At 46.0% G+C, this 24,334-nt stretch overlaps 1 pseudogene; it reads right to left on the bottom strand.

Moving 5' to 3' along the window:
• Positions 1 to 23,874: 23,874 nt before the first annotated feature.
• Positions 23,875 to 24,016, bottom strand: LOC147706873 (5.8S ribosomal RNA; annotated as a pseudogene).
• Between the last annotated feature and the right edge of the window lie 318 nt (positions 24,017 to 24,334).

Below are 24,334 nucleotides of genomic sequence, written 5' to 3'. Positions count from 1 at the left end.
TAAAACTACATCAGTGAACATTTTGTGGCCATTTCAGTGGAAAATGTGCTGTCTGTAGATAACAGTGTGCTACCACACCATGCTTTAGTAATAGAAGTGTGACTGTGTGCTCCAAAATGCACCACTGGCTTCATACCACACCCACTCTCCTACTGAATGGAACTGGCTCATTTGCTGTAATTGTTTTTTGTAAAATGCTTTGATTTTCCAGGATCCTTTTAATCAAATAACCATCACTCTCAGAATTGTCCCAGCGTCACTGCATTACTAGTTCACTTACATACCTTGTTTGCTAGAATAAATATTGTACCAGGCACTTTTTATACAGTATATGGCTCAACCGGCAATGCTTCTGTTTGTAAGACTTGAAGTATCTGATTTTGATGGATTATATCTAGCAGCACAATTCACATTTATTGCCAAAAGAGAAATTTCACAAATCCTGAGAAATTAAATTTTCATAGCATGAATTTATATTTTTAATGGCAATCTCTTGAACATACCACTTTCAGGCCTTCAGAATCACATGCTCATTGTTTTAAACTGTGAAGGTTCTGACAAGTTATTTCATACTGGCTAACTCCCAGGTACCCCCCAACTATGATCACTGTTCACCATTCCCAACTCTCAACACAGCTAGACCACAGTCCAAGCCAATCTCTGTGCCTCACATTTAGTATCTACAATTTAAAACCATTTTCATGCAGGTTTATATAGGGAAAACTGGACTTGAAGGTATTTAAGTGATGTAAATGTGTTTCGATTTATGTAGCGCACTTTAACCCAGGGGCCTCAAGGCGCTTGCTTAGGGAACCCGTCCTGGTATTCCCCTGTGAGATACCCCAGCCGGGTATCCACAAGGTGAAAGCCAGGCATCCCGCCGCGAGGGGCCGTAGTGGAGATTAAGCAAGCTATTGCCCAGAGTCGCAGAGTGTGACCCCGTGAGTCGAGTAGGCACCAGAGCGAGAATTGTCGACTCCGTGGAATTTTTGAGCCCGAGACCCACCGAGGCGGGGAATCGAACCTTGGTCCACGGCCGATCTCAGCTTCTGGGTCTGCCGCCTCTAACCACTGAGCCACGCTTCTCCACTTGCACACTTTACATGCACACCAGTTACATCACACAGGGTCAGATTAATCTTTTAGGTGGGGTGATTACGTAATTTTCCCAGAATCACAAGATGTTGAGCTGACACCAGGACTTGAACCTGGTCCCTCAGTTTCGAAGACGGAAGCTCTGGTTGTAGCCCCACACCCTCCACCTTTTCATTTTATCGCTCCCCGATTCCCACTTTGATTTCCTTGCTAAGCATCCCATCTTGCTTATGAGCTCCTCAACTTCCTACTGGTCATTCTGTGTGCCATACACTGAAGCAATGCTGCTTCACCTCAAGTACAGCACTTATCTGGTCCCTCACACAAAGATCACACATATTTTCCCAAGTAGGTAACACCAAACTAACCACTTTCCTTCCATGCAATTGTGCCACAGCATGTCTTCCAAGGATTAGGCAAATTTGTTGTGATCAATGTGAGCTGCAGTGTGGTTAACCGCATCGCTGCTGCGGTTATTTTTGCGCTGTGTGGCTGTTTTCTAATAACCACGTTAGATGACGAGCTCAGCTCGTCATCCGCACACGTCACCCGTGGCTGATGACGAGCTGAGCTCACCTACCATTGTTTGATCAGTACCTTTACAAGCTAAACAGATTTATGTCCCATCAAACATTGTTTTTATTGTCAAAAACATGGGCACAATAATCCCTTTTTCCAGTTAAGTGGCACTTTTCAGAATTACATTGATGGATCCTACCACAGGGATGGGTCACGAAGGGCCAGTACTGGTTTTAGGTTGGGACAACCGGTGCTGCTGCACCTGAAACCAAGTTCATGGCCCACTAAGTTTAGAAATAACTTATAAATGTAAAAGTACCTGCTGCAGAGTTCCTTGTGTGTACAGCCCTTTTCAAGGACCAATAACATTGTCAATATAACCCTGGTGATTAATGTTTTTGTCTAGTGGCCGTTTTGACTCATCATAAAGTAGTGCGGAGGGTAAATAAGCCTGTTGTAAAAGAACATGTAGCATGCAAATCAATGAACACTTTTTTATGTGGATAGCTCAGTGGGTTACTGCTTTTGTTACAGAAATCCCTTTATTAGTTGTAGTTCATATGTTAAAATACTAAATGACACTGTGACCTATGAACTCTCTTCAAAGAGCTGCATGCAAACTGCAAGGCAACATGATGATTTTTCCCCAGTCTGTCATTACCCTAATTTAGCTAAAAAGGGTTTGTTTCACTATTAGAAAAGCCAACCACCAACACTGTTGTACAATGTAAATCCTGAGTTTGTGCTACTACAGACCCAGCACTCTTGTAACATACAGCCTACCATTATGGATGACATGTGATTCCCACACCTTGAAATCCTCATTGTCTTATGTAACAATTCCTATAGACTGATTTACACATGAATGATTCATTGTCTTTGTATAATGTATGTGTGATGTAAAGTGCTCTGACACCCTACACTGGTATGAGTAGCGCTATAAAACAAATGAATTGCACGTGGGAGGCAGGCTATAGAGGGATGAGGGGCACTGTTGGAGGGTGGTAGTGATGGAATCAATCTACGGAAAAGAAGGTCACTAGGGGTGTGCCAACAATGTTTCTCTACCGGGGTGAGAGAAACAGCAAAAAAAGCCGACCGTGATTAAGACCATTGTATTAAAGGCTTTTTTCCACAAAAACCTGACATTTGGAATTTGGGGGCAGCTGGCTGGGGGAGGTATGCCCAACAGAAAGGTTGGGTGGGTGGTACAGTCCAGAGGACTGCAGGAGGCTTTGTGCAGCTTTAGTAGGCAGGGGCACATCAGTGATAAAAATGGGGTTTCTGGTTAGCCTGGGTATGCACATAAGCCATGCAGAACCCACCACTATAGCCAAGGGAAGTAAGCTACACACCAAAGATAACCTGGGCACGTGCCAGCTAGCTTGGAACAGAGCAGTCAGACTTATCCCCGCAGGTAATGTGTAAAGCATTTGTGCCACACACTCATGCCAGTCATACACCACAAAAGAGAGTACACATAGGAATATATTAAAAATTACAATATATTGTTCATATTACATAGACAAAAAAATGACACGAATCACTGATACTGTACATATGATGTAAACCCTAAAACAGTACTCAGTATCCCGTCATGGATAGAAATTATATACAGTATACATCAGGGCCTGACATGTAGCAGATTATTTAGAAGGAACACATATACATTATTAGGTATTATCATAAGTACATTAATCACCACATATTGTCATAAAATCATAGGGCATGGTGTACTTGTGCCCCAGTTCAGCTTTATATGGTAATTTGGCATGAAAACGTGGGGTACAGAAATGTTGGTCCACCCACCACCAGCAATACGGTAATTGAAGCATAAGTGTAGGCCGGCAAGGCACCTGTGTGCCTATAGCACGTCATGGTAATTTGTAAGTTTTCTGTTGAATGCAGGATCACAATATTAACTACAACTACACAGGTACAGCCCCAACCAACGCAGGCATAGCAGTCATATCGCCTACATGATTAGAGGCATTGTAGGAGCATTACGAGATCAACTCTATCCATCTTTTTTCAAAGATTGATGCCAGAGCCACAGTCAGCGGTCTCTGTGTACTTTCTACAGTGTGGTAAAAGTCAGACTGACTGTGACTGCAGCATCATTGTTTGAAATAACAATATTGAACCAATTTGTTATTGTTGTTACGGAACGCCAGCTTCACTTGGCGTAAATATTCAGCAACTTATCTGCGAGATTACTTTTGAATAATTTGAATTTAAGACCTAGTGGGTCATGGATCTTCACATGAAACACCTTGCCCTGATGATGGCCTAATAGATTTATCTCAGAAGAGACCAATTCACTTATAGTCTCTGTTTGAGATTTTATCTGGGAGCTTTTCTTCCTATGCCTAAAACAGTCTCCACATTATATGTGATTATTAATGGGTTATTGTGCATTGATAACTAGAAAAATCTAACTGTCAAGAATTTCCTGTATGTTCTATTATCAATGTTGTTCAAGTATGTTTTTATTTTGAACCCCTAAAGAAAGCATCTTCTTCTTATTGAAATATAAGGATTTAAGATACACCCATTTGCATTAATTTATTTCTGCTTTTGAAATAATATAGACCATTTTGCTTCAAATTCGTCTTCTGATGTCATGATTAGAAGTTCAGTGAGTAATGAAATGTATATCTAAATACCTTTCAAATAAATCCCTTGCAGGCACTTTTACCTGATATACATTCTAAAAGTGGCATTTAAAAAATAATATTAAAAATACACCTACACCAGAAAGCATGATTTTTTACTACCAATCTAAACAAACCAACCATGGCAACGCTACTCCCTTCAGATCAGAAATTATCACTGAAAAACATATCCAGGAATTCCCAACGCAAACCTATAAGAGAAGCAGGCCTCACTGTGGTGAGAACCCAAATAGGCTGTTTGTGACTACCAGTGCATGCTCCAGAATTAAGGTACATGTCTTGTCTTTTACCTACACCTCATCCTACCCAAAGGGCTACCTAGGACCTACCTTAGGGGTGACCTATATGTAGCAAAAATGGGGGTGACAGGCTTGGCAAGTAACTTCAAATGCCAAGTCAATGTGGCAGTAAATTGTACAAGCAGGCCCTACAGTGGCAGAGGCTTGAGGCAGGTTTGAAAGGCTACTTCGTTGAATGGCAGAAGCAGTGCTGAAGGCCCACTAGTAGCATTTAATTAATAGACCCTGGGTATAAGGGATACCACTGTACAAAGGACCTACCAGTAAATTAAATATTCTAAACAGGTGTAAGTCAATCATATCAAGTTTAAAGGAAAGAGCAGATGCACTTCAGCACTGAATACCAGTGGTAAAATGCCAAGAATATTAAAGCAAATAAAAACAGGTCATAAAAAAATACAGGAGGAAGGCAAAGCGTTTAGAGATAACCCTGCAAAAAGGGCCATGTCCAACAGGCAGGTTAAAAGGTTGGGTGTGGTTGGGCTACCAGTAACCTTTTTGTAAGCTGTGGAACACAGTGGCTGGTAGCACAGGTGGTGTAGAGTAGATAGGGGGAAAAGCATTTATTGTGGCATCCAGTTCGACGGGCAATGAGCGAAAAAATAGAGCTAGAGCTCTACCTCTTGGAAAAGGCGGGATGGAAAGATGTTTTGGCCAACAAGGCATAGGCCAGTCAGGAGTACAGCCAAGCAGGGTCCACATTGTGTGCGGCCGAAGGCATGGCTGTTCTTATCTGCACACCACCACGAACCAAGTAGGTGAAAGCAGGTGAGGCCAGGGAGAGTTGGGGCCCCAGCAGGGCTCGTCAGCAGCAGGTGGTGGGCAGTTATGCAGCAGAACGGTCAGTCTTGATCTCTGTACATATTTGAGGGAAGGGAAAAGGGCTTGACAATGGCTAGTGGGGGCTCTGAAGTGGGACACGGCTTGGCAGCTAGTGGGAGCGCAAGGGGACTGAGCCTTCCGGCAAATGACAAAATGATAATGGAGGCACAGGGGATGAGCGGAGTACAGATGGGGCCGGTAAGGAGCCTGGGTTGAGTGTGGTTGCCATACAGCAGCTGAGTCGTTAAGGGGGGACTCTATCAGAGGACTGGTAGCAAATGGTAAAAATGGGATTAGACTGATGACCTGAGGGGCAGCCACATCCCACTTTCATGGGGTGGGCAGCTTGGAAGGACAGTGCGAGCATTGGCAGAGACTGGGCCCAGACTTGGTGGCTGCATCTTTGAAAGAGAGTGGTGGGGAAGATGAAGGGGCATCTGCGATTGGAGAGCCCCAAGGGCACACAAATTTTGTTAGGCTGATGATTTCGGGTCCAACCCAGCACCTAGCGTGAGTAGTCACAGGTTATTAAGAGGAGATGGTGAATAATTAATGCTAGACTATGAGGAAGATGAGCTGGAAGATGGGGAGTTGATGGAGAGTGCGCCAGAAGGTTACAGGCAGTGCAGTAGTGGCGGTCCGTGAAGCACTGGTCTGATGAGAGGCGTGACTAACCCACATTCTGCTAGTATGTTGCAGGGCAGTGCTTTAACAGTGGTGATGGCTCCTGTTGGTACGACAGAGGCAGCAAGATTGTCATAGTGCCAGGCTTTGGCGCAGATGTCGACCTTATGCATAAGGTGAGCAGTCCGGGCAGGCTGAGAAACCTGTGATTGTAATGACTCGGGAGGTTGACAGGAATATGCGATTGAGAAAGGGCATGCATGTGATGGACAAGGGAATGGGACCGGACATTGGGAAGAGGACTGTGTGACAGAGGAAAGAAAGGAAGGGGAGAAAAGTGCATCAGGTAGGGGGGACACCCTGGAGGACAATGACAGGGTGACAGGAAATGACAAAGGGGGGCGGGATTTGGTGGAGGGGGACAAAAAGGAGAGCAAAGAACTAAAGATTAAGATACTCCCCAATATGGGGATAGTGAAACCTCTGGGAGCGCCCTTCAAGTCATCAAAAAAAGAATACATTTGAATGGGGAATACATGAAGGGAAGGTCTTTAAATTCTCACACGGAAATGAGGGCAAAGGAAGGCTCGAAGGGGTAGGAATATGAGTTGGCTATGAGACCAATTGTGCTGATCACTATTGAGAACAGGACAGCTGCATTTTTAATTTATGCCAGAATAAACTGTGAAAAATTCCTAAAAAGGTGTATTGCATTATTTAAGTGCATGGATGTGATCAGGAAAGCACACATTGCATTTGGTGGGGTTGCCGAGGTATGGTATGATGAGGAGTTCCGAGCGTTTTTGGGGCGGATTAGGAAGGCGAATGAGGGGAGCTGGAAAATGACCTGTGGCTTCATACCAGGGGTCCGGTCAGGCCAACTTCGACAGTGCTTATGGCCAGTGGTTTGCCCATTGTGTATTCAGCCTTTCAGGGGCGGCCCACCCACGGAGGGGAGGGATACAGGGCGAGGGGTAAGGCTGGTCAGATAGGGTCCTGCTGGGCATAGAAAAGGGGGTTGTGCTCGAGGAAAAATTTCAGCATGAGTCCTCCAAGTTTGCAGCACGATTCTTGCTAATCCATTGAAGAGGAGCATGGGAGCCAGAAAGTGACTTTGGGGGTGCATGGCAGCAACAATACGTGAGGTGGGTGGGGGCACATGGACCTGCTGGAATTGGCTCTTAAGACCAGTTAAACTTCAGAGATTACAACATTGGCTGACTATATGACAATAGAGAATATGCAGAGTTGTTGATGGATGATTTTGAGATAGGTTTCCTATTGGTGTATACTGGACTGCAAATGAAATTAAAGAATGCAAAAAGCTTAAAATCTGTAAAAGACCACAGCAGAAGGTGAAGAACATGCTTCGGAAGGAGATCAAGGAGGGTAGATTGAAAGGCCCACATGAGAATTAGTCATTACAGAATTTGATTGTGTCAGTAATCGGACTGGTCCCAGAGAAAGAGCCAGGACAGTTCCATCTGATACTGCATTTATGATGGCCAGAGGGTCATTTGATGAATAAATATATAGCAGGCGAGTTGTTTATTCCTTAGTGCATGTGTGTGATTGATCTAGTGACATTAGTGTAACAGAAGAGTAATATTAGGTTGGAGTTTTGCCTGCTACCTGTACACCTTCATGACTTTGAGCTTCTTGTCATACAGTTTGAAAGACAATGGTACATGGACAAGGCCTTGCCCATGGGCTGCTCTATCTTGTGCAGTGTAAACAAATTGGCATATTATCAACATATATCAAGGGAGAAATCGTAAGGAAGACACCAAACTAAGTAATTAAAAAAGATAGGTTTCATTTAATATATTAACAAATCTTCATGGTTAAAAACAATTAATAAAAATACACAATGTAAACCTGTTATATAAACAACAAAATTACTCAAACAAAATATAATCCATAAAAAATGCATATAACATAGCATATACTAGTGGCAAACAATTTATATTATTCGACGCGCGTTTCGGCGTTTTTCGGAACGCCTTCTTCAGGAGCCACAGTAATATCTGAAAAACATATTAAGTGTATAAGTAAAAAAAGCAAATTATTATTTTTTTATACAAAAGAGTAATTACATTCCTAATTTATATATAACAAATTACAAAATTAATACGGTGTCAAAATCACAATAACTCCCTACTTATACCGCAAAAAGGAATGTTGCTGTATAAGGAACAAACTAACATAATTATATTTTGAGCAGTGGTAAATCTTAGAGAAGGAGACTATGAATGTCTCAGGACATTTAATAGCAATACATGTATGTGGGGCACAGATATCCACAAGTGTCTACTGGTTTCAACATAAGTATTATTCCCAGATAGTCTTATTGAAGACTACATTGGGGACTCTGATGTTTGTATTATGGAACAATAAATTAGGATAGACGATATTGTTGCTGGTAGTTCTTATCTAAGACTCAATGATGGGGAACAGTTTCGTGGGTATACAGGTACAGGGGCCCCAAGTCATGGTATTGAAGCTCACTTACCAATACCACAAGATGTTGAATTTGAAAAGCATATCTAAATCTTCATTTATAAGTCAAAGTCCGTGGAGTAAAAATATGGATTTCTAATGAAAAGAGATGGTAGGAAAAGCTGTCAGTGATGAATATAATGAAGTGATTGTGCAAACATTATTGAAAAACGGTATGAAAATATGGCAAAAATGATTGTTATAAGGTAACTCTTCAGACAGGGATACATAAAAGATGATGTCATGTTTTCAGTGGACAATATCCTAATTTCAGTGAAATCACTATCTGTATATCTGGCGCAACTGATCTCTTGGAATCTTAGATGACTATGATCCCTGATACCCTGAAGCATAATACCCATAAATGTGAGTTTTAATATGATTAATTGTTAAAAGCTTACCAAAATAAGTCGTTACTGGCTTTTCATATTGGGAAAACTTCTTTGCTTGTGGTCAAGATAGTGGATATATCTATCTGGCCTGTAGTTCATCAAGTATTTATATCTGTGAATTAAGAGACAATTCAGCTTAAAAAATAATAATAAAAACTATGATACTTGTATCGGAATGAGCTTGAAATGCCACACCTAACTGAATGTGGTGGGTTATTGTAAAGCCCTACCACTAAGTAAGTGTATATAGAAAAAATGGATGAACATCATGGAATAAGTCCTGGCTATTTCATGACTCTCGTTTCATAATTATCTTTATGCGGCTAGACAACACGGCTAGATTTCGACGGTTTCTACATGAGTATAGTCTTTAATAGAACCCAAACAAATAGATAGATCTAGATTTCATAATCTACAAGAGAGCAGAATTCGCAGTGGGGGAAGCAATTCTTACCGGAAAAGCCCAGTAAAGATGGATGATTTACATTCTTGCTATAACAAACGAGGGACGTAGAGGTAGTCCAATCCTGTTTGTGTCAGCTAACCGGTAATAGGGAATGAGTCAAATCCCTTACGTTGCTGAAAAGTTACAAATACAAAGACAAAAAATAACCTATTTGGAATCGATATATTTTATGACAAGAAAAACGTTCATTAACGTGTGTTAGCGATAGTTAGGGTAAGGGAGTTACAAAATGCATCTTCTTACCAGAAAATAAAATACGTAAGGATGCCGTCTGCAAAATAGTGAACTAGATAAAAGCAATTCTTTTAATCTGCCGTCTTTGGTCGGCCAATAGAGAATATGTAGCCGTGATAATATCCGGTATCTGGATAAAGAAAGAAAAACGAATGGAAAAAATGGGTCAGATTGAAGCCCCATCAATTGCCGAAAAAACGGGGGACGTGCAATTAAGTCTACCGCGATTGAGTGGGTCTCAAAGCATCACGAATCTTACCTGAACGGTACCGATGTGTCCGTTTATGACAACCTGGGAGAGCCGCGCTGGAGCAGACTGCTGGCGTCCCACAGCCGTTGCGGAGAAAGAATGACTCGAAGGACACATCCACGAGTCTTTTTGAATCGGCGGATCGAGTTAATTAGTATGACGTGTGTATACGGAGTTACCATCCCTTTAAAGGGGAACCCCTTCTAAATGGAGTCAGATTACCGCTACATGTACGGAGGTTTCTTAATAGGGGGTGAAAGGGCCCATGTATTAAGGTGTGTCTTTGAGGAATTTTTACCCTAGTAGAGGATGAATAGAAAGGTCCGGTAATAATATGCCCCTTTGTCAAAAATTAATAACAAAAAAGTGACTTTGGGGGTGCATGGCAGCAACAATGCGTGAGGTGGGTGGGGGCACATGGACCTGCTGGAATTGGCTCTTAAGACCAGTTAAACTTCAGAGATAACAACATTGGCTGACTATATGACAATAGAGAATATGCAGAGTTGTTGATGGATGATTTTGAGATAGGTTTCCTATTGGTGTGTACTGAACTGCAAATGAAATTAAAGAATGCAGAAAGCTTAAAATCTGTAAAAGACCACAGCAGAAGGTGAAGAATATGCTTCGGAAGGAGATCAAGGAGGGGAGATTGAAAGGCCCACATGAAAATTAGTCATTACAGAATTTGATTGTGTCAGTGATCGGACTGGTCCCAGAGAAAGAGCCAGGACAGTTCCATCTGATACTGCATTTATGATGGCCAGAGGGTCATTTGATGAATAAATATATAGCAGGCGAGTTGTTTATTCCTTAGTGCATGTGTGTGATTGATCTAGTGACATTAGTGTAACAGAAGAGTAATATTAGGTTGGAGTTTTGCCTGCTACCTGTACACCTTCATGACTTTGAGCTTCTTGTCATACAGTTTGAAAGACAATGGTACATGGACAAGGCCTTGCCCATGGGCTGCTCTATCTTGTGTGCATTATTTGAGCATTTCAGTACTTTTTTTACAGTGTCTCTTCAAGTTTGTAACAGGACACAAGACCATGATGCATTACCTGGATGACTTCTTTTTGGCGTGTTTGCTCTGCTCTACGGACGGCCAGCAGGGTCTGGGCGGTTTTAAGGACCTGGTGAATGATGTGGGTGTACCCTTAGTGGATGACAAAATGGTAGGCCCTGACAGGATACTGACGTTCCTGGACATTGAGCTTTACATGTTGAGGATGGAGGTGTAGCTAGCGAAGGACAAGAGAGTAACAAGTTTGGGCATGCTGGATGGCATGGTGGCCAAGAAAATAGTTCTGGTGAAGGAAAGGCAGGTCTTGTTGGGGCATTTGGATTTTGCATGCACAGTGGTTCGAGCAGAGAGAAAGTTGTGCAGGCGACTAGGCTAGGAAGGGGGAGTTATGTCATATCACACGGTGTGATTATCAACAGGCTAAATGTAGATTCAAGGATGTGGAGAGCATTTTTGGAGCTGTTTAATGGCATACCTTTGGAGAAGGAGGGGAACTAGACAGAATGGGACATGCTAGTATTTTCTTTTGTGGCCAGGAGAGTTGGTTTCAGTATCAATTGGAATGGACATTGGTGCACCAAACAGTGGCCACAGGCTTGGAAGAATGGAGGAAGAACATTCCTTTTCTGGAATTTTTACCACTAGTCATGACCCTCTTTGTGTGGGGGACCACTTTGCAGATAAGACAGTGCTTTTAACATGGGTACTATATAAGTGGTGCAAGTGGTAAATTGGCAGCCAGCTAGTCATTGAAAATAATATTGCAGATGCTCTGTCTCGTTCGCAGTGGCAGAGGTTTTGTGGGCTAGTTATGGGAGCAGATGGAGACAAAATACCAATGACCAAGGAGCTAAGGTGGATAGGCATCAAAGGATGCTGCAATTGGTGTTATTTTCTTTGGCACAGTCCATGAAAGGAATATATGTACAGGCTTGGAAAGGGTTTTTAGCACATGGGACATGGAAGAGAGCAATAGATGAAGAGTGGCAAAGAGGTGAAGATGTGGTACAGCTTCTCAAGGATTTGGTAGACAATGGTCGTTCCAAGGTTACCATTGTGGGTATGTTGTCGGACGTTTATGGGAAATTATTGTGGTGATGTGCTCCGTCTTTAGGTGAGTTGAGTAAGAGGGTTCAGTAAGGGTGAGGCAGAGAGTGAGGTAATCGTGAGAGGAAAACATGACCAACAGGGAAGTCGGTTTTGCTGAAGGTAATTGGAGAGTTGCCCTAGATATGTAAGGATCTTGGGAAGTGGAGCTTTTGCATTGTTGATGAGCTGTATGTTTTTGAGGCCATTTGGGTGGAAAGGGTGGTGAGTGTATACGTTGGGGTGACATAAGGCTGAGTAATTCCAAAACAGACCAACGGGCAAAAGGTAAGGTTGTAACAGTGGAAAAATACCAGTTCCAATGTATTTGGGCATGACGTTCAAGAGAGACACAGGACAGGTAGAGGGTGAGGCTTTCCAGCATCAGGTTGGATCGCCTGTTACTTAGTTTTTAGCAGTGCTCAGGAAGATAATGGAGGGGTTGGGATTGTCACTAGCAGTTTTTGGTACACATTCAGCCACGAAGGTAGTCAGGAGGGACTGGTTGGTGGACAGGATAAAAAAGCTAGGCAGATGGCTGGCTTGTTGCTATAAGCGTTATGTGAGAGAGGCGGGGGTGAAGGTAACAGGGGTGCCATGTCTTTCTGAAGGTGTTATGTTGTTGTATGCTCTGTACCAGGCCCGAGAGAGAAGAAATGGCAGTATGTATTGTGAAGCATTCATTCATTTATTGAGTTGAATGGCACACATACAATCAGCGCTATGGGATTCAATTGGGGTTTGCTTTTGAAACAACTGAGGTCCTGTGATACAGGAAAGGGGGTATGTTGTGGAGAGAGCTTTTCCTGGCACTGAATAAATTCCTGGATGTAAGTGGCTGTCCCAATGTTCTGGTAGTGCATTATGGGGTGAATGCAATGGGGTGGGTAAAGAAGTTTGTGTTACTAAAGGCAATAAAACATGATTTGAGGGATGTGAAGGTGAACTGTTCAGGGTCATTTATCTTATGGTCAGAATTAACACTCAGGAGGGAATGGCAGGAAGTGGCCAGGCCGGCAGCTATTGATAAGGCCCGGATGAAAATAAACAGAGAAATGCTTAAGTCTTGCAGGGAAGAGGGAATTCGTTGAGTAGTGCACCCAGATTTGCAATACGACAAAGTAAGTTTTTTCAGCCAAGCTCGGGTACATTTGTCTGAGATGGGCATGGAGTTTTATTTAATTCAGATGAGATTGGCATTGGTGGATGCCCTGGGGTGGAGTTATTGGCATCAAGTTACAGAGGAGGTAAGTATGGGGATGTGTCTGTCAGGGGAGTCAGAAGAGGCAGTTCGGGGAAGCAAACCCCGGATGAAAAGGGAGGGGGGGTTCTGGGTGGCGGTCTGCCCAGAGGTTAACATGGTTCATTCAGCTTATTGCTGTTGGGGTGGAGGAAGAGGTTTGAAGCGGGGAGGGGGATATGTGTACTGTTGGTGAAGGGAGGAAATTAAAAGGTTATGGTTCTGGTCCGTTCAGAAAAAAAAGGTAGATACAGGGCAGGTTCCTAGGTTGGGGTAGGTGGGGGGGACTTCTAGGGGTTTTGCGTTGGAGAAGTAGAAGATGAAACTCGTTGTATGAGTGAGCACAGTAGTTTTATAAAGCAAATTGCCTAGGGTCGATCATTGTTTCTGATGTGCACTTGTTTCAATATTGTGGCCTTTTCCTCACTAAGACGTGTATGTGCTGTGCCCTTTCGCCCAATGTGCAAAGTGGCAGACTTGTAGGAATTCAAAACACGTTTTTTTGGCCACCACAAAACATAGAAAGGTTACTAGCGGCCCTTGCCAGCCGGGAACCAACTGCAGAGTGTAGTTGATCATGAGAGACAGCCGTATACAGAATTAAGTATCGGATAGAGAACACAGCCTTCTTGTGACCTCTGCAAGAACCCTTCATGTCCGTTTCACCAAGTGCCACACGATTTTGGTAGGCCACTACTGTCCTTACAGGGCTGTAATGGTGCAAACACACCTTGAGATGTCAAAGGCAGAGATGGCTGCCTCTTTTGTTCCTTTGAGGCCACCATCTCTACCTGCGCGTCTCGAAGCCAGAACTCCCGGAAGCAATCATGCCTCATGAATATTGATAAGGCGGGATGTTTGGGATTCCGTCTGACCAGCTCAGTGCCAAATGTATGCATCCGGTAAGACGAAAAGAATTGGTTCCAGCAAAAATGGCCAGTCCGTCTGAATTGTTACTCTTCGCTGTTTATCATCACAATAAAAAAAAGTATCTTTTGGGAAACCCTAAATATGCAGGAGTTTTGCAAAGATCTTTCCTGCAGTGCAATCAGCCAGTTCTTTAAATAACCCAAATATTTTTAAACATGCTACTAAAGATGTCCTGGAGGCTGACAGTTCCGTAACATCGTTTTTCTTGCAAGGAAACGTGATGGTTAACTGGTGTCTGCTGTTGTATCTATCGACAGAAGCCCAATTAACTTTTGCTACTGCCATGCTAGACTCCTAGGTAACGTGCCAGCGTTTGAGAATGTAAATGTATTCATTAAAACAATTCCAAAGATGGATTTCACTTCAGACGACTTCAAAATCAAAGCCCGGATCTGATATTTTTTTTGTTTAAAAATGTAACAGCGTCGCTCTTCTCAGACGCGATGAGCAGATGGGATTTTTGAATTAAAAATATGAACTATTTTTGATAAATAGATAATGTATTTCTCTGGCAGCGCAGGTTCCAGCAGGCAGTACATTGGCACTTCACGTGCTTTGTGTGTAACAGGTCGGTCAGGAAAAAATAACACTCACCTATTGCAGCTTGCTCTGCCTAATACACTTGGGGCCTCATTTATTTGAAATGACGCATCGCTGCGTGAAAGCAGCGATGCGTCACATCTCAGTGCGCACTCCTTGCGACGTATCTGATGGTCATATTTAATGTATGACGCATCTTGTTGCAAGGAGTTACAGATACGTCAGCATTTCTGACGTATCTGTAAGCGCAAAAGTAGCGCATTGCTGGAGTGTGTCACAAAAGTGACGCAACTCCAGCAATGCGTCCTTTCACATGGGGACAGGCCCCATGTGAAAGGGCCTGCATCAGTCTTACGCGTGCTGTGAGGCAGGCGCAAGATTTTGACGCTATGGCGTCCTAGAAGTGATGCAGTGAAATCTCATAGATTTCATTGCATCACTTCTACGAGGCTTTTTGTGGGGGGACGCACCCCATGCATACATTATACCTGACGCAGGTATAATGTAGCGTAGGGGTTTAAAAAGTGACGCATCTGCTTAGATGCGTCACTTTGTAAATAGTGCGCAACAGGAGGCATGTTTTACACCGCTGATGCGTCACAAAAAGTGACGCATTGGAAGCGCAAAACTGACGCAGGGCCTCATAAATGTGGCCCTTGGTCTCTGGTGGTGCACAAATGTTTTGTAAACATCAATCAACACTTATTTAAACTACCCTATCGTCTTGATTAGCATCTCCAATCAAACAATCAAACAATAACAGAATGCATTTCTACATACGTAGTAACACTTTTTAAGGCTTAGATTAACAGGTTCAAATATGATTTATCTTATAAGTGGGGCACATGCATTCACTCTTGGTCAATAAAACTAAAACTGTGTTAATCAGTTACAAATATTGAGGTTACTATGAAAGTGGATTGGTAATAGATGGAAGACCATGATCAAGTATACAGAGGGTTGAGCACAGGAACATTTGGAAAGGGGCGACCGTTCGGTCCCCCCGAACGTATGGTGGAGTACCACGATCCCCCCGGGAAGCCATCTTGGGCGGGAGGCGAGTCTCGGCTGGTATGCCCGAAGCGGCGTAGCCGGGGCGCGCCTTTTCCCGCCCTGGAGTGGGTTGTCCTAGACACTGACGCGGCCGGCCACGCCCTCGGAGGCAGGCGGGGGCGGGTTTACGCCCGCCCGAAGACGGATAAAAGGAGCAACAAGCCAAGAAAGCATTCTCTTGTTCCTGTGCTCTGAAGCTGCACCTCCCCGCTGCACGTGAGCCCGAGACGGAACGAAGAGCCAATTTTGAGCGTTGTAATCTTTCTTTTTGTTTTGCAGATATCTTCGTTGAGTATGCCAGGCAAGAAGGTCGGAAAGCGGGTCGGTACCGATCAGATGCTCCGCATGCTCATAAAGGAGGTAGCCGATTTGAAGAAGCAGATGGCGGCTAAGAACGGGGAGGGAGGACCGAAGCGAGTCATCGGACCAGCTTTGCCAGGAGTAGTCCCTGGTGGGAGAGGCAAGAGGTCCAAAAGGGGGGCACTTGGGGGGGAAACCCCGGTTCCCGATACCCCACTTGAGGAGCCAACCCCGGTTCCGAAGGAGGGGCATCCGATCCCCGTGGTGGTCACCCCCGTGACCGGGGAAGATATGCCTCCCGAGTTAGCGGCACAATTAGCAGCGTGGTTGGGAAAAGATAGTGAGGGCACCACGGCTGACGACGCCCGGGCAGTAATGAGACAACTGCGGCAATCTAGAGAGGCTGCGAAGGCACCATCTTCTGTTACCCCGCCAGTTCCGGCGGCGGAAAATGCAACAGGGCCAAGTTCGGCGGCAAATGCAGCATCTGGTTCAGGTAAGCGGCCATTGCCGATCGCGGGGGAGGGGTCTGTACCTTCACGAAGGGAGAAGGTGGCTCAGCATGTTCCACTGGAAATTAAGGAAAAGATTTGGGCGAATAAGTATGTGAACATTTTTTCTTTGCTTACCGACCATTACGAGATGGAGCATGTTAAGAGCCAAAAGGAGCTCATGCATCCGAGTGTTTGGCGCGCAAAAATGGCAGCCTTTAAGGTTGATGAAAACATAGGTACTTGGGGCAGAGCGTGGGGCATCTTTACCTCCATCATGGGCGAGCGCAGGCCCGAGTTGCTGACCGAGTTGCCTATTTATCAGTCACGTATCATGGAGTATTCCGTATCGTACGGGGGCAATCAGTGGTTCTGTTATGACAATATTTTTAGAAAAGCTAAGGAGCACGACCCAGATCTGACTTGGGATTGTTTCGACTCTGTTTCATGGCAAAAAATGGAGAGTTCAGGAATGTTAAAAGTGCCATTGTCAGGGAGTAACGGGGGTGAATTTACCCGCCAATCCTCTGGGACACCCTTTCAGACGGGTGCAGGTAACGAGCACCACTCGAAGTCGAGTGGCAACGCAGGTAAAAGGGGGATTTGTTGGAATTTTAACAGGGGAAAATGTACGAGGCCCCAGGGGTCATGCAAGTTCAGACATGAATGTGGGGGGTGTGGGCAGCCATCCCATCCTGAGTCCATGTGCAGAGCCAAAACGGGTGATAACGGTGGTAAGGGAAGCGCCAAACAGGTCTGAAATAGTCCGAGGGGCGCCTTTACCTACTCCGATTGATACCATGGCAATGATTCCTTGGCTCAACGAATACCCGGATCATGCTTCCGCTGGGGTGTTGCGAAACGGGTTTTCATATGGTTTCCGCATCCCAGTGGGGGATTTTCAGGGTGTAGCAAACTGTAAGAATCAACTGTCGGTCTTGCAGCATACGGCGGTGGTACAGGTAAAGATTGGGAAGGAGGTGACTCGAGGTCGTGTCGCCGGTCCATTTGATTTGCCACCGGTTGCTAACTTTGTTTGTTCCCCTCTAGGGGTGGTCCCCAAGAAGGACCCGGGTGAGTTTCGGCTGATACATAACTTGTCAGCCCCACGTGGTCTTTCCGTGAATGAAGCGATAGACCCGGAAGTGTGTTCGGTGCGGTACTCATCTTTCGATGAGGCCGTTGCCATGTTGAATCGCCTGGGGCCCGGGGCGCTGATGGCAAAATCAGACATCGAGTCAGCGTTCCGGTTGCTCCCGGTGCACCCAGACGATCAGCGTCTCCTTGGTTTTATGTTTCAGGGTCGCTATTACATGGATAGATGTATGCCAATGGGGTGCTCGATATCCTGTGCCTATTTTGAAAAGTTCAGTTGTTTTCTGCAATGGGTATTCACAAGGAAGACGGGTTTTCAGCATGTTATGCATTATCTCGATGACTTTCTGTTTTTGGGGGCAGCCGGGGATCCTGAGTGTGGACAGGCTTTACATGAATTTTGTGTCTTAATGAATCAATTCGGTGTGCCATTGGCGCCAGGTAAGACTGTGGGTCCCTCAACTTTGCTCGAGTTTCTGGGGATCGAGCTCGACTCGGAAGAAGGTTGTTTTAGATTACCCAGGGAAAAAGTGTTAAAATTCAGGACATCCCTTGAAACATGTATTCGTGCAACGAAAGTAAACCTGCATCAATTGCAACAGGTGGTGGGTCAGTTGAATTTTGCCCTAAGAGTGATGCCAATGGCACGCCCCTTTTCCCGCTCGATTGCACAAGCCATGTTCGGCCTGAAGGAAGGACATCACCGCACGAGGCTCTCGGCAGAGGTTCGCCAGGACATGCGCATTTGGTTGGCATTTTTGGCGGATTTCAATGGTCGAATTGTCTGGAACAAACCGGCGGTGTCCTCCGAGGAGCTGGGGCTTTGGACAGATTCGGCGGGGAGTGTAGGTTTTGGTGCCATATTTGGTACACAATGGTCGGCTCAAAAATGGCCGTCATGGTGGCATGAGTGCGGGCTGACGAGTAACATTGCTTTCCTTGAACTCTTCCCTATTTTGGTGGCCTTGAAAACATGGCCGGAGGGGTTTCGGGATCATTCTGTGGTGTTCTGGTCTGATAACATGACTGTGGTTGAGTGTATCAATAGTCAGGCAGCACGTTGCAAATGGATTCTGAGACTGCTCAAAGAAATTGTGTTATTGTGTATGCAGTTGAATGTGCTCTTTAGGGCAAGACATGTCCCGGGGGTACTGAACCAAGCGGCTGATGCGCTTTCTCGTTTCCGTATGCAGGCCTTCTGGGGTTTTCTGCCCACAGCGGACCTGGTGGCAGCACCCTTTCCCGAAGCTCTCTGGTCTCTCGGTGCCCCGAACTACAAAACCTCGTGGGAGAGAGTTTAGCACCCAGGACAAGGAAGGCATATGAAGGGGCGTTCCGTTCCTATTTGTCCTTTTTGGGTTCTGCTGGGGGGAAGCTTTGGGGACAGGAAGAGCTTGTCGTAAAATTTCTGCTGTCTTTACATCAGGCAGGCAAATCAGTAGCTACGGCCCAGAGGCATCGGGCCGCCATTTCCTTTATGGCAAGGGCTCATGGGATCCAGGACCGACAGCGTCTTTTGTGGTGCAGAAAGCGCTACGTGGGTGGCAACGCCTTGAGGGTCGCGGAGTAGATGAGAGGCACCCGATAGGTCTGGATAGGTTGACCCTGTTATTGTCCGTACTCCCGGCAACGTGTTCATCCCAGTACGAAGCAGTGTTATTCCGAGCTGCATTTGCGCTAGCATTCCATGGGGCTATGCGGGTAAGCGAATTAGTGGCGAAGAACAAGCAGGATACGATGGGGGGACTGTGCCGGGAGCACATTCAGGTCAGGGGGGAGACGATGACGGTCTCGTTTGTTAGGTCCAAAACCGATCAGGGTGCAATTGGGGACTGCATAATCATTCAGAGGATCCCCGGGTCTTCCATGTGCCCTGTGGTGTGCGTAGAGGAATATTTAGCGCAGAGGGTGGCATCATGGGGGGGGGACCTTGTTGAGACACGCTGACGCCACCCCACTGACGAGGTTTCAGTTCCAGCGGGTGCTTGCGATGTCGATTTCGGCCGCGGGCTTGAACCCCGGCGAGTTCGGGACCCATTCCTTTCGGATAGGGGCTGCTACTGAGGCTACAGCCAGGGGTCTGAGTGTAGAAGAAGTAAAACGTTTGGGGCGTTGGTCCTCGAACTGTTATAAAAGGTATGTGCGGTTGCACATGTTGTGAAGCTGTAATAATGTACTCACGCTTCTTGTTTTTGTTTGGTTTTCAGTTGCGCAAGCTTACGAGGCGGAGCGGACTGTGCAGTCGACCCGACACCTGGGGACCAGCGGTCAGACATCGCCGGCTGCGAGAAAAGAGGTGTGGGTCGTGGGCCACTCATACGTGAGGCGTGCCGCGGACGTATTCAAAGCAGGTGACATGATTCACGTGGCTGGGGAATACGGGTACAGGGTGTCCTTCTACGGAAGGGGCGGGCTCTGTATTGACCAGTTTCAATCCTTTTTCGAGGGTTTGTTAGGGCGGACAAGGTCACCGCCGTCTATAATCATAGTCCATCTTGGGGGCAACGATTTGGTGGCCACAGGTAGACGACTTCTTCTTGAGGCAATGCTTTCCACAGTAAGTTGGTTGGCAAGAAGAGTTCCAGGGTGCACAATTGCATGGTCCCATATGATCCCACGGAAAGTGTGGCGGGGGGCTATTTCGGTTTCTGCTCTGAATCATTCAGTAAAGAAAATAAATAACAAGTTGAGTAGATTGTTTCGTTCAAGTACACTGCATTCTGTTTCGCATGGTTGTATCAAAGGGGACAGTATGTATTTGGGGGATGGGGTTCATTTGTCCCGGGTGGGGAATGAGTTACTCATAGGAGACCTCATAGCTTGGCTAAAGAGTTTAAAACATGACCTTTAGGCAGGAGTTGTTGTGGGGGGTCCGGATAGCCGGTCAACTATCCGGCCTGTGGCGGTAAGGTCATGATCGGTGAGCAGTAATTGGAAGATCCCTATGGGGGGGCGTCACCCATTACGGATGGGAGCGCTCGGGGGAGGTGGCCATTGGCCCCTCAACGGGGAGGCGGTCCCTTCTAAGGATAGGCCGCCGGAAGGAAAGGAAAGGTGGTCAAGGCCCCTTCCTGGATAGGAGGGGCTACGGGCCCTCCTGGGGAATTTCCCGGGGCCAGGACATCTGCGACGGCAGATGGGGTAAGTTGTGTGGGGTTCGGGAGGGGGTTTACGCTACCTTTTAGACACCTCACACGAGTCCTCGGACGACCGTTAAATGGCGTCGAGCGAGTTCATTGGGGCCCCCATCAAGTCCAAGGGAAATTGGTAGATGCACTTGAGGTACGCCTCTGTGCGGTCGCTCCCCTCACAAGTGAGGGGGGTATTTCTGGTTTAGGGATCTGACACCGGTTACGACCTTGCCGTTGGCCCTTAACGTTAGGATGTACAATTTCAAGTCAAATGTTTTGTAGGATGTTAGTTCGGCTAGGAGAACCTTTGTATTAGAGATCTGTTAAGGTTAGCCAAACATCATAATGTGGAAATGAAATTGTACATAATATGAAACTGTTATTTTAATGTTTTTGATTTTGTTTCATATTTTAATAAATACGGCCAGGAGGGTCACTCCCTCCCGCCTTCCAAAAGTTCAGAACCGTTTCCGGTTTCCCATCCTTGGGGATTGTGTTGAGAGGGGGTGGCGGGTATCTCAGCCATATGGAAAGGGGCGACCGTTCGGTCCCCCCGAACGTATGGTGGAGTACCACGATCCCCCCGGGAAGCCATCTTGGGCAGGAGGCGAGTCTCGGCTGGTATGCCCGAAGCGGCGTAGCCGGGGCGCGCCTTTTCCCGCCCTGGAGTGGGTTGTCCTAGACACTGACGCGGCCGGCCACGCCCTCGGAGGCAGGCGGGGGCGGGTTTACGCCCGCCCGAAGACGGATAAAAGGAGCAACAAGCCAAGAAAGCATCCTCTTGTTCCTGTGCTCTGAAGCTGCACCTCCCCGCTGCACGTGAGCCCGAGACGGAACGAAGAGCCAATTTTGACCCACCCACCAGCCCCTGAGGACAGCTAGTTGTTTTGAATAAAGTTTTGATGTGATAACTCTATTTCTTGCAGGTTGTGATGATTGTCGTGATATTTTGAGTATGCAATAAAGAATGGTCATTTTCAGTATGTTTTTTCAAATAAAGTAATTCTGCACTAGTGTTGATCAGTAATCATGCTTGTAATAGTTATGGTTGTTTTGTAAATTAGTAATTTAGGTAAATTGTCGTATTTATTTTGGTCGGGCGGTAAGGTCATGATCGGTGAGCAGTAATTGGAAGATCCCTATGGGGGGGCGTCACCCATTACGGATGGGAGTGCTCGGGGGAGGTGGCCATTGGCCCCTCAACGGGGAGGCGGTCCCTTCTAAGGATAGGCCGCCGGAAGGAAAGGAAAGGTGGTCAAGGCCCCTTCCTGGATAGGAGGGGCTACGGGCCCTCCTGTGGAATTTCCCGGGGCCAGGACATCTGCGACGGCAGATGGGGTAAGTTGTGTGGGGTTCGGGAGGGGGTTTACGCTACCTTTTAGACACCTCACACGAGTCCTCGGACGACCGTTAAATGGCGTCGAGCGAGTTCATTGGGGCCCCCGTCAAGTCCAAGGGAAATTGGTAGATGCACTTGAGGTACGCCTCTGTGCGGTCGCTCCCCTCACAAGTGAGGGGGGTATTTCTGGTTTAGGGATCTGACACCGGTTACGACCTTGCCGTTGGCCCTTAACGTTAGGATGTACAATTTCAAGTCAAATGTTTTGTAGGATGTTAGTTCGGCTAGGAGAACCTTTGTATTAGAGATCTGTTAAGGTTAGCCAAACATTGTAATGTGGAAATGAAATTGTACATAATATGAAACTGTTATTTTAATGTTTTTGATTTTGTTTCATATTTTAATAAATACGGCCAGGAGGGTCACTCCCTCCCGCCTTCCAAAAGTTCAGAACCGTTTCCGGTTTCCCATCCTTGGGGATTGTGTTGAGAGGGGGTGGCGGGTATCTCAGCCATATGGGGTTTGCTTGTGACTTTACCCTGACAAGGATTGTGGTTTCTTCTTGAGTAGCGTTTCACCTCCCATTTACTAACCTAATATCTTGCAATCCTCTACAGCCGTTTAAAACTTCTGGTGTGTCTACAACCCAAACAAGAAATTTCCTTTAATGCTAACAAAAATGACATACAACTTTTTCATTACTGACATGCAATACTTGAGATAATACCTCAAAATCATCGAAGCATGGATGTCTTTAATACATCTCAAGCTTTGACCTGCCAAAACTGAGTTCATTCTCATCAATAGTACAGTGGTGGAATGCTTTAGCATCAGCCTCAAGACTGGCTAAGCAATGTGCATCTACAAGTATTCTCCACATCTACCGTGCTCTGACATTCCAATGGTGGGGACTCTTTGTATCAAATGATGGAGTGCCAGCTGTATGTCAGTGCATCTGTCGTTTTGATTTCAATGTGTGTGTAATACAAAAGACCAGTGATTTGTACATATAGTGTGGAATATTTCTGTAGCGTGCATAGTGTATTGCACGAGTGTGGGGGTTGTGTCAATACTTTACGATTTGAGCCTCACTGCTCTATAGCTCTAATTTACCCACGAGTGATCACAGGTTAGTGTACAAGTGCATCATACTCTTCCTATCTAGGATGGTGGATTCTGCCTTGCTTTGCTGTGTCCCAGCCACCCAGAACCCGTTGGATCTAACAGCAACCATTACACAACCCACTGAGCAACATCTAAACTAGATGAGTTTTAAGTAACCATCTATCATGTGAGATGTTGCAGGAACGGTCTTCTGTATGCCACATTTCCCATGACGCTCACTGCTACTGAGGGAATCCTGGTTCGTTTATTATCCTCTGCTTAGTAATATGTTTAAATATAATGTGTCGTCATGTCTGATCGGAGGTTGTAGTCTATGGAAAAGCCAGGGAACATCGGCCTCAGGGCTGCAGGACCCGTGGTCACAACAGGGCACCTTTTTTCTGGATCAAAGACCAAGGCCAGCAGGGGGGAAGGTGAGCACCCATGGGCCTGGCAGGGGGGTGTTCCTCCGTGGAACCCAGCTGCTGATGGGGGCACCCGAGGCAATGGGAAGGCTGGGTGCACCAGCTGCATACCTTTGTGACTGGACCGGATGGGAGGGATACTATGACAGGCATTCAGGGGTTTGACCTTGTCGTGGGATGAAGGGAGGGGAGATATCCTCCAATGGCCACAGCCGCAATGGTGCGATTAACGATTGAGCGATCCTCATACAGGCGTATCCCCGGGAGGAATCCTGGGCTGCAAGGGGTGTTCAAAGTGTCTATGATCATGGAGCAATTCCCTCAAATCTTCGCAGCTAGCTGCATTCTTCATTGAGCCAAATGATCTACCACCATAAGTCACAGGAAACGTTTCTCAACGTTTGCCCATCTGTGGGCTCAGGAGAGTTGGGACAAAGGCTGCGCCTCCATGATTCAAAGAGCATTTCTAGGCACTGAGACCGGGATCCCGATTCCCCTACGGGCAAGCAGAGGCTCCCACAGAAGCAGAAGCAGGCAGCCAAGGGTTTTAGCCTGGCGCTGTCATTAGCTCGAGCTGCTCGGCCGTTTATGATCCTTCCACAGGTTCACCTACTGAAACCTTGTTGTGACTTTCACTTTCTCTAGATAGTCAAGTTTGATCATCGTCTCAGCGCTCCACCAGGGCTCTTGCCGACCTC

The sequence above is a fragment of the Lissotriton vulgaris genome, chromosome 6 (genome assembly GCF_964263255.1).
Source record: "Lissotriton vulgaris chromosome 6, aLisVul1.2, whole genome shotgun sequence".
In the NCBI taxonomy this organism is placed as follows: Eukaryota; Metazoa; Chordata; class Amphibia; order Caudata; family Salamandridae; genus Lissotriton; species Lissotriton vulgaris.
The sequence above is the reverse complement of the archived record's forward strand: the minus strand, read 5'-3'. Positions and strand labels throughout refer to the sequence as shown.